Here is a 10,399-nt window from a genome sequence, read left to right on the forward strand (position 1 = left end):
TCGACGCGTGGGAAATTCTACACGCCGTAAATTCGACACGTGGAGAACTTGACGCACCGCGAATTCAACGCACCGCAAATTCAACGCGTCACAAATTCTCCACATGGGGAATTCAGCGCACCATAAATTTGACGCACAGTAAAATCCACCCATAGAAAATTCAATGCGCCACAAGTCTAAAGCGACATACTTCACAAAAACTTCTCCGTGAAATAAAACTCACTAATAAATTCGACACGCAACTAAACTTTGCCACAAAACGATAAATTCAAAGTTCCACAATGTTTCCATAAAAAGCATAAAACCGTTCAAAAAGAAACGTAGAAATGGCAACTCGGTTGTTCAGAGAAGGTTTAATACGTTGGCATACCTGTAGAATTCGTGTGCGGTCGCGACAAGCGTATTAAACCGCGTCTCGCATAAAACTCCCTAGCCGTGGAGCGTCGCCACGCCGGCAATAAAGACTAATTGAGATTAGCAGCGGGCGTGCTACGTTAAGCAGGTGTCCCTAGGAGAAAAAGAAAGAGAAACGACTGGTAAGGAAAAAAGAAGAAGGAGAAGAAGAGGACGAGACAACGCGAAGATGACACGTTCCAACTTCAATGGAGAGCTGCTCTGTTCCGACGGACATTGGACACGGGACATTGCTGCTTACGACTTAATATGTACATGCAAGAACACGATTCATCAACTATGTTCTACCTGCTATTCTTGTATCAGAACGTGTACGACACTGTTTTCGACACTGAACATTGTTGGGAGTTATGGTCTCGATTCGAGCTGACTCCGGATAGTTTACCTTGAAATACTAATGCGCTTTGTTGATGGCGGACTCTTTTCTTTGGTGGAGGTATTTTGAGAAAGATATTTTTGCTTGGACGTTTTTGTATTTTTGTGTAGTTCAAGTTTTGTGTATAGTAGTGATTCGTTTTGAAGATTGTTTATTTATTGTATAAATTTTTATATTGTTGGTAGAAATTGTGGATGTAATAATAAATTGCATGTTGTGAAATTTTTCAATTGTTTAGTTCAAAATTTTTGTGTTGCCAAATTAATATATTCTTAAGTTCATTTCTGTTTTTTTAAATGTCCAAGATTAAAAATTACGAAATTCACAAATTCACGTCTCTAAATGTGCAATCCCCTAAATTCCTAATTTCCCAACTTACTAAATACCTAACTTGATAAATGCCTAACTTGCTAAATCCCCAACTTGCTAAATCATCAACTTCCTAAATTCCCAACATGGTAAATCCCCAACTTCTTGAACTCCCAACTTGCTAAATTCTAAACTTCCTAAATGCCCAACATGCTAAATCCCAAACTTCTTAAATTCCCAACATGCTAAATCCCCAACTTGCTAAATCCCCAGCTTCCTAAATTCCCAACATGCTAAATCCCCCAACTTCCTAAACTCCCAACTTGCTAAATCCCCAACTTGCTAAATTATAAACATCCTAAATTCCCAACTTGCTAAATCCCCAATTTCTTAAACTCTCAACTTGCTAAATCCCTAACTTGCTAAATGCCTAACTTGCCAAATCCCCAACTTGCTAAATCCTCAACTTCCTAAATTCCCAACATCCTAAATCCCCAACTTCCTAAACTCCCAACTTCCTAAACTCCTAACTTGCTAAATCCCCAGCTTCCTAAACTCCCACCTCCCTAAATCCCCACCTTCTCAAACATCTAAATATCCACATCCCAAATACCCAAGTCCCCAAATTCTGGAATTCCCTAATCCCCAAACGTCCACGCCCCTGAACTCCCATATCTCCAAATTTCGTACGATTTTATGATCACCAGTCGACCGAACCTTAGTGTTTCTGTTTACCCCCTAATCCCATAGAGCGTCATAAACAATTATCCCGTCTAACCGTTCGTTTAGGAAAAACCAGAGGATAAATACGATAAAGGACAAAAGCGTTTAAAATCGTCAGGTAGTCCAGGTGTGCGCGTGTCCACAATTCGAAAATGAATGGCAATCCGTAAGGAAGTAATCAGGGTCGACAGGTAGTCGTGTATTTAGTCTGACGGCCAACAGAAATCAATCAAGGCAGGTCAAACAGGTACTCGGGCACCAGGTGTCGTGTACCATGGCTGGTATTTCCCCTTGTATTCTTCCAACGGTGGCCAATGACAGCGTTCACGGCTAATCCAGTTTTATTTCCTCCTCGAGACTAAACAACCGATTTGCCAAACAGGGATACATGGGCTATCGAAGATCTTGGATTTTCCCTGAACACATGTACGCGTGATTAACTTGTACTGTTAGCTTAATTACGTTTGTATGGTTTTATAGGATGCACGGCTTCGGGCTATTGCTTTATTCAACGATTGAAGTGTTTTTCCTCGTTTGTACGTTGGTAAGAAGCGGAGGATGGTAGATTTATTAGGTTTGCTAGATGAGGGTTTTTATGAGTTTTTGATGTTTGGGAGAGTTTCTGTTTGGGGGAATTCTTATTTGGGGAATTTAATTTGAAGGAATTTTAGGGGATAGGAATTTTAATCCGAAGGAATTCTAATGGATAGGAATTTCAATTTGATGGGAATTCCAGTGTGTGAGGATTTTGATCTGATGGAATTCCAACGCATAGGAATTTTAATCTGAAGGAATTACAATCCATAGGAATTTCAATCTGATGGAATTCGAACGCTTAGGAATTCTAACGCATAGGAATTCCAACGCAATGGAATTCTAACGCAATGGAATTTCCACGCATAGGAATTCTAACGCAATGGAATTCCAACGCATAGGAATTCTAACGCAATGGAATTCCAACGCATAGGAATTCTAACGCAATGGAATTCCAACGCATGGGAATTATAATGCAATGGAATTTCCACGCATAGCAATTCTAACGCAATGGAATTTCAACGCGTAGGAATTCTAACGCAATGGAATTTCAACGCATAGGAATTCTAACGCAATGGAATTCCAACGCATGGGAATTATAAGGCAATGGAATTTCCACGCATAGCAATTCTAACGCAATGGAATTTCAACGCGTAGGAATTCTAACGCAATGGAATTTCAACGCATGAGAATTATAACGCAATGGAATTTCCACGCATAGGAATTCTAACGCAATGGAATTCCAACGTATGGGAATTCTAACGCAATGGAATTCCAACGCATAGGAATTCTAACGCAATGGAATTCCAGCGCTTAGGAATTCTAACGCAATGGAATTTCAACGCATAGGAATTCTGACGCAATGGAATTCCAGCGCTTAGGAATTCTAACGCAATGGAATTTCAACGCATAGGAATTCTAACGCAATGGAATTTCAGCGCTTAGGAATTCTAACGCAATGGAATTTCAACGCATAGGAATTCTAACGCAATGGAATTCCAACGCATGGGAATTATAACGCAATGGAGTTCCAACGCATAGAAATTCTAACGCAATGGAATTCCAACGTTTAGGAATTGTAACGCAATGGAATTCGAACGCTTAGGAATTCTAGCGCTTAGGGGTTCTAACGCTTAGGAATTTCAACGCATAGGAATTCTAACGCAATGGAATTCCAACGCTTACGAATTGTAACGCATTGGAATTCCATGATAGGAATTCTAATCCATAGAAAGTCCAACACAAGAAACCTTGCACCTAAACCATGCACCTAAACCTTGCACCTAAACCTTGCACCTAAACCATGCACCTAAACCATGCACCTAAACCTTGCACCTAAACCTTGCAATTATACCAAAAACACCGTGAAATTTCACAAACATACATTTCAGAATTATAAATCATTCCGACGAAAATATAATTGCACGAGAATCTCGATTTTCGCGAAACAAACAGGTCGCAGACGTTATTGGTATAATAACGATCGTTCGGTTAATTTGCTCCATTCCGAGATATCGTTGCTCCCGTTTTTATTGTTACACGATAACCGAATAAAGTGCTGCAATGTGATGTCACTGGCGATAAAGCGGTATCTAACCACTCGATGTCATATATGCGGCTCGTGCAATCAAATTGTCCACGGCAATTTCGCGTTTCAAACGCTAGGTACAGGGTTTTCGAGGTGGCGGCTTCTATCGAGCTAGATAAGGCAGTAACCGTGGAACAGGTACGAAACGAGAGTAACGAGGCCAACGAAACGAAAGAAAGAGAAAGAACGTACAAACAGAGGCATCGGACGATACTGGATCCTTATAAAGAACAAGAACGAACCATTTTAGATCGCTTCGACTAATGCGACCGGATACTGCATTTTCTACCCTGCGTTCGAACGTTTACGACGAAACGCTACTTTGTTAGTCCCTCAGACATGTACCACACTTACGAGAAATCGACGACGCTTCTTACGAAAGATTTAATAGAGGTACTTCGTTTTGATTGTACAAATGTTTATATTAATTTGAATGATGGCCTGTGTGTGGTCAAACTTGATTAACATTTTTGTTTTGGGAAATGTGAACATGAAAATATAAGGACTCACTATGAATCTAGATCATCTTCATAAGAACATAGTACTTTAAACTTGGACATGTTAATAGAAACATTTAGAAAAATTTCTTTGAGATGTTCATAATGATCATAATGAAGGTAGCTGGGTATACAGTCAAGCTTATATGTTCCATACTTTTATTTTGCAAAAGGTGAAGATGAATATATATAGGCTCAGACTGACTCTAGATCACCTTCATAAGAACAGAGTACCTTAAGCTCAAACATGTTAATGCAAACATTTAGAAAAATTTCTTTGAGATGTTCATAATGATCATAATGAAGGTAGCTGGGTATACAGTCAAGCTTATATGTTCAATATTTTTATTTTGCAGAAGGTGAAGATGAAAATATGTAGACTCACACTGACTCTAGACCATCTTCATAAGAACAAAGTACCATAAACTTGGACATGTCAATGCAAACATTTAGAAAAATTTCCTTGAGATGTTCATAATGATCATAATGAAGGTAGCTGGGTATACAGTCAAACTTATATGTTCCATACTTTTATTTTGCAGAAGGTGAAGATGAAAATATGTAGACTCACACTGACTCTAGACCATCTTCATAAGAACAAAGTACCATAAACTTGGACATGTCAATGCAAACATTTAGAAAAATTTCCTTGAGATGTTCATAATGATCTTCATAATGAAAGTAGCTGGGTATACAGTCAAGCTTATATGTTCAATACTTTTACTTTGCAAAAGGAAAAGATGAATATATATAGGCTCAGAGTGACTCCAAATCATCTTCATAAGAACAGAGTACCTTAAGCTCAAACATGTTAATATAAACATTTAGAAAAGTTTCTTAGAGATGTTCATAATAATCTTCACAATGAAGTTACTTGAATATACAGTGAAGTTAATGTGATCAATATTTTTATTTTGTAAAATCTGAACATGGAGATATAGACACAAAGTGAAGAGTTCTGGGAGCTCTAGTTTATTTTAGAACAATATGGAAATACCTCCATTAGAGGTTGCTCATCGGTTTATTAGGAATTAACGCCACGTCTCGTTAAGTCGGCCTTGTTCTACGTACTCTCGAAGGCTCGAGATATGCTTCCACAATCGAAACTACAAAAACATTGCGCAATTATGTGACAAACATCACGTAACAAACAGAATTCCGCAATCGAGAGTATTGCTTTTCAATGGTGTTTCGCGACAAATGTCTTAAGGACGATGCTATGCAAGAAATAGAGGCGATGAATAATGGAAAATGGATCGGAAGAAGATTTTATTGATATGGGTATGTAACGAGGGACAGTGTAGCATATGGAGAATGTGAGGTTTTCGGGGGTGGAAGGTGTAAAAATTGAAACGCGTGGAAATTGCAATGCGTAGAAATTACTACGCACTGAAATTGCAACACGTGGAAATTGCAAGGCGCAGGAATTACGACGCGTAGAAATTGCAAGGCGTAGAGATTGCGATGCGTAGAAATTACTACGCACCGAAATTGCAACGCGTAGAAATTACTATGCATCGAAATTGCAGCGCGTAGAAATTACTATGCACCGAAATTGCAGCGCGTGGAAATTGCAATGCACCGAAATTACAACGCGTAGGAATTGCAACGCGTAGAAATTGCAACGCGTAGAGATTGCAACGCGTAGATATTACTACGCATCGAAATTGCAACGCGTAGAAATTACTATGCGCCGAAATTGCAGCGCGTAGAAATTGCAATGCGCCGAAATTACAACGCGTAGAAATTGCAACGCGTAGAAATTACTACGCGCCGAAATTGCAGCGCGTAGAAATTACAACGCGTAGAAATTGCACCGCGTAGGAATTACAACGCGTAGAGATTGCGACGCGTAGAAATTACTACGCATCGAAATTGCAACGCGTAGAAATTACTATGCGCCGAAATTGCAGTGCGTAGAAATTACAACGCGTCGAAATTGCAATGCGCAGAAGATACTGCGCACCGAAATTGCAACGCATAGAAATTACAACGCGTCGAAATTGCAATGCGCAGAAGATACTGCGCACCGAAATTGCAACGCGCCAAAATTGAAATGCGTGGAAATTACAACGCTCCAAAATTGAAATGCGTGGAAATTACAACGCGCCAGAATTGCTACGCATACAAATACACTACTCGCCAAATAAGCGTGGCTCAAATGCAATCAAACTCACAACCAATACAACACGTGCCAAATAAAAGTCATCAATAATCACACACCGATCGATACACCTTCAAGTACCATAAAGTATTACATCTAATAGCACTTTCAACCATCTTATCGTGATCATGTAACATAAGCAAATACATTGTCAGGAGATTCTAGAGCTAACTGCAAACGAAAACTATCGTATCAAACTTTATTTTCCCAATGGCTATACTGATAGAGAAACCTAGATACTGCTTCAACAAATGCTACACACCTCCGTAACTTTTAACAAAATTTTTACAACTCACGTAAGAGTACTTTTTCATTCGAAGAAAAAGATTGATTAACTAATTTCGCCACGAGCGAGCAATTAACGAGTGGCATAAAGAAATTGAATGGCGTAACTGGTCATTTACATCGGTTCATAAATATTTACATATTTCTTGTTTACTACGTAATGACGCAAGTATCACGGAAATTAAATACCTCTTGACCCGACAATTTTTCATAGAAAATCAATCACCGAGTTCGACTAAGTACGATGAGAGTGCATTTACTACTTCGATCGAAAAACATCGATTCGTCAACGATCGATTACCATCGGCTGCAGGACGATACTGCACGCGATGGTTAGATCGGTTTAGCGAGCGAGTCGGTTTCGGGTCAACGTATAGTTCAGAAGTTGTTCAACTCGAACGTAAACCGCTCGGTATGTGGGTGCAGTTAAACGGGTTATCGGGTGTTCAGATATACGTGCAATCTGAACGATGCGACGGCGGTTTTCTGACGGGAAGAAAATTACGCAGCCAGTCACGATGTACCAGCAGATACAACGTCGTCGCAGAAATGACAACGCGTATCGTTGCAGACCGTTCACGTATTTAATCCCGACTGAACAATCATTTGATCATCTTGCGATTCTTCGAATGTTGAAGAAATTTTTGGTCCGAAATAATAGTTGAAGATATAGCAATCCAGAGATGCAGGACATAATGAATGAATGTAAGAATCTAGGGGTACAAAGATATGGAAATGTGAAGACGTATCTACGGATATTTGGAGTCTGTATGTTTTGGATCTGTGGATACTTGAGATGTAAACATTGTTTTGATGTAGGGATGTTTATACTAGTATAAACATGTAAACTAATTGCAGCGCGTAGAAATTGCGACGCGTAGGAATTACAATGCGTAGAGATTGCGACGCGTAGAAATTACTATGCATCGAAATTGCAACGCGTAGAAATTACTATGCGCCGAAATTGCAATGTGCCGAAATTGCAACGCGTAGGCATTACAACGCGTTGAGATTGCGACGCGTAGAAATTACTACGCATCGAAATTGCAACGCGTAGGAATTACTATGCGCCGAAATTGCAATGTGCCGAAATTGCAACGCGTAGAAATTACTATGCGCCGAAATTGCAACGCGTAGAAATTGCAATGCGTAGGAATTATAATGCGTAGAGATTGCGACGCGTAGAAATTACTACGCATCGAAATTGCAACGCGTAGAAATTACTATGCGCCGAAATTGCAACGCGTAGAAATTACTATGCGCCGAAATTGCAACGCGTAGAAATTACTATGCGCCGAAATTGCAATGTGCCGAAATTGCAACGCGTAGGCATTAGAACGCGTTGAGATTGCAACGCGTAGAAATTACTATGCGCCGAAATTGCAATGTGCCGAAATTGCAACGCGTAGGCATTAGAACGCGTTGAGATTGCAACGCGTAGAAATTACTATGCGCCGAAATTGCAACGCGTAGAAATTACTATGCGCCGAAATTGCAACGCGTAGAAATTACTATGCGCCGAAATTGCAATGTGCCGAAATTGCAACGCGTAGGAATTACAATGCGTAGAGATTGCAACGCGTAGAAATTACTACGCACCGAAATTGCAACGCGCAGAAATTACTATGCGCCGAAATTGCAACGCGTAGAAATTACTATGCGCCGCAGTTGCAATGTGCCGAAATTGCAACGCGTAGAGATTGCAACGCGTAGAAATTACTACGCACCGAAATTGCAACGCGTAGAAATTACTATGCGCCGAAGTTGCAATGCACTGAAATTGCAGCGCGTAGAAATTGCAACGCGTCGAAATTGCAATGCGCAGAAAATACTACGCGCCGAAATTGCAATACGCAGAAGATGCTACGCACCGAAATTGCAACGCGCCAAAATTGAAATGCGTGGAAATTACAACGCGCCAAAATCGCTACGCATACAAATACACTACTCGTATAAACATGTAAACTAAGAATATGGGGATACTTGTGATCTAAGAACACTATAGTTCTACATGCATTTTGCAATTAAATATATTTAAAAATTAAGATGAAGTACAAAGATATAGAGATACAAGGCACGAAAGTGTCAACACCTACGAAAATATAACTCTAGGAATACATAAAACAAATGTAGGAATTTGTATCTCATTTAGCATAAACTAATTAATCTTCAATTAACACATTCGTACAACATCAACGTTGATAAATTAATCGAGAGAGAATGAATGGATCGAACCTATCAAGATTGGGCACACTGCGCACGTGCACTGCGCAATAACGTTAAATCGACGCATGCGCGCAGAATTTTTACCGGGACCGCGAAACGCGTGCCACGCTCGAGAAACCCCGTTTTCATCGAACGGGAGAACCTGTTCCTTTACTATTCATAAATTTAATTAACCGCTTGATTGGTCAGTTAATTCCTTGAAACTGGTGTGATTTATTTTTCTCCCTCCGCCGTTTTCTTTTCACCTTTTTTCGTCTTTTATTCGCTGCTCCTTCATTAAATTGATTACTAGATTTCTGAATTCGATATCTCATTCGTCTGGTAACACGATCGTTATTAAAGGTAAGTATTACGCTACGTAATCTAGAAGCAACTGTAATTAATCCCTGGCCATACAACCGCATTTCCTCTCTCGAAACATTTTTGCTTAAATTGTTCAGCGTTGTACGAGCGTTTCGCAACCTCGCAAATTACGACTAATTCAATATATTTAGTTGGAGCATTATGATACTGATAGGCGATGCATGAATAAGAAAAACGAGATCATTATATGGCAATATTCAATGTGACTACATTGACGCACATGCACGTCATTCTTCTTTGCTGCCTCATGTAAAACGTTTTATTTCTGTTTCAAATCTTGCGACATATAAAAAGCAACATAAGCGAACGTTTTACGGTAAAGTCTATTTTAACCGTCAGAATGCTAAGCATTTTCGTGACGCGTCGAGTGCACTAAACTTTATAGTAACGTCAGTTGAAATACGCGATTACAATACACATCCATTAACTCGTTTTAACATCTGGGTCAGAACGAGGTGTTTAAGAACCGGTATACTACTTCCTGTCTCCTCCTTCGTTTCGTTATTGCTAATATTAGGTTGATGCAAAAATAATTGCGGTTTCGTGTTTAACTTTCAAGCACCACGTGTCTTGGATTAAAATAAAGTTTATTGCCCGAAATAGGAATCGAACGGTTTAAAATATACTTGCTTCGTATAACGTGATCTATAACTACCGTTTTAACGCTTCATTTATTCGAAGATTTACATCGTTTCAAATAAAGGTGAATAAACGATAGTAATAATAATTACGTGAAATTAATCACGTATGTAGCGATAAAATAAAATTTCAATGTACGTGTATTGTAAAGCGCCCGTAGCGTTCCGTCGAGTATTTTAAGAGGCTAACGCGCTTTTTTATCGAAACGTTTTATCAACAAGAACTTGTTTTATTACGGAGCGTTTTAAACGTTTCGCTAAGTGTATTATATCTTAACGCGG

At 39.4% G+C, this 10,399-nt stretch overlaps 1 protein-coding gene across 11 annotated transcripts in view; it reads right to left on the bottom strand.

Moving 5' to 3' along the window:
• sog (chordin short gastrulation) overlaps positions 1 to 10,399 on the bottom strand; it is a 141,678-nt gene that overhangs the window by 109,427 nt on the left and 21,852 nt on the right. The window lies entirely within an intron of this gene.

Source organism: Megachile rotundata, chromosome 3 (genome assembly GCF_050947335.1).
Source record: "Megachile rotundata isolate GNS110a chromosome 3, iyMegRotu1, whole genome shotgun sequence".
NCBI lineage: Eukaryota > Metazoa > Arthropoda > Insecta > Hymenoptera > Megachilidae > Megachile > Megachile rotundata.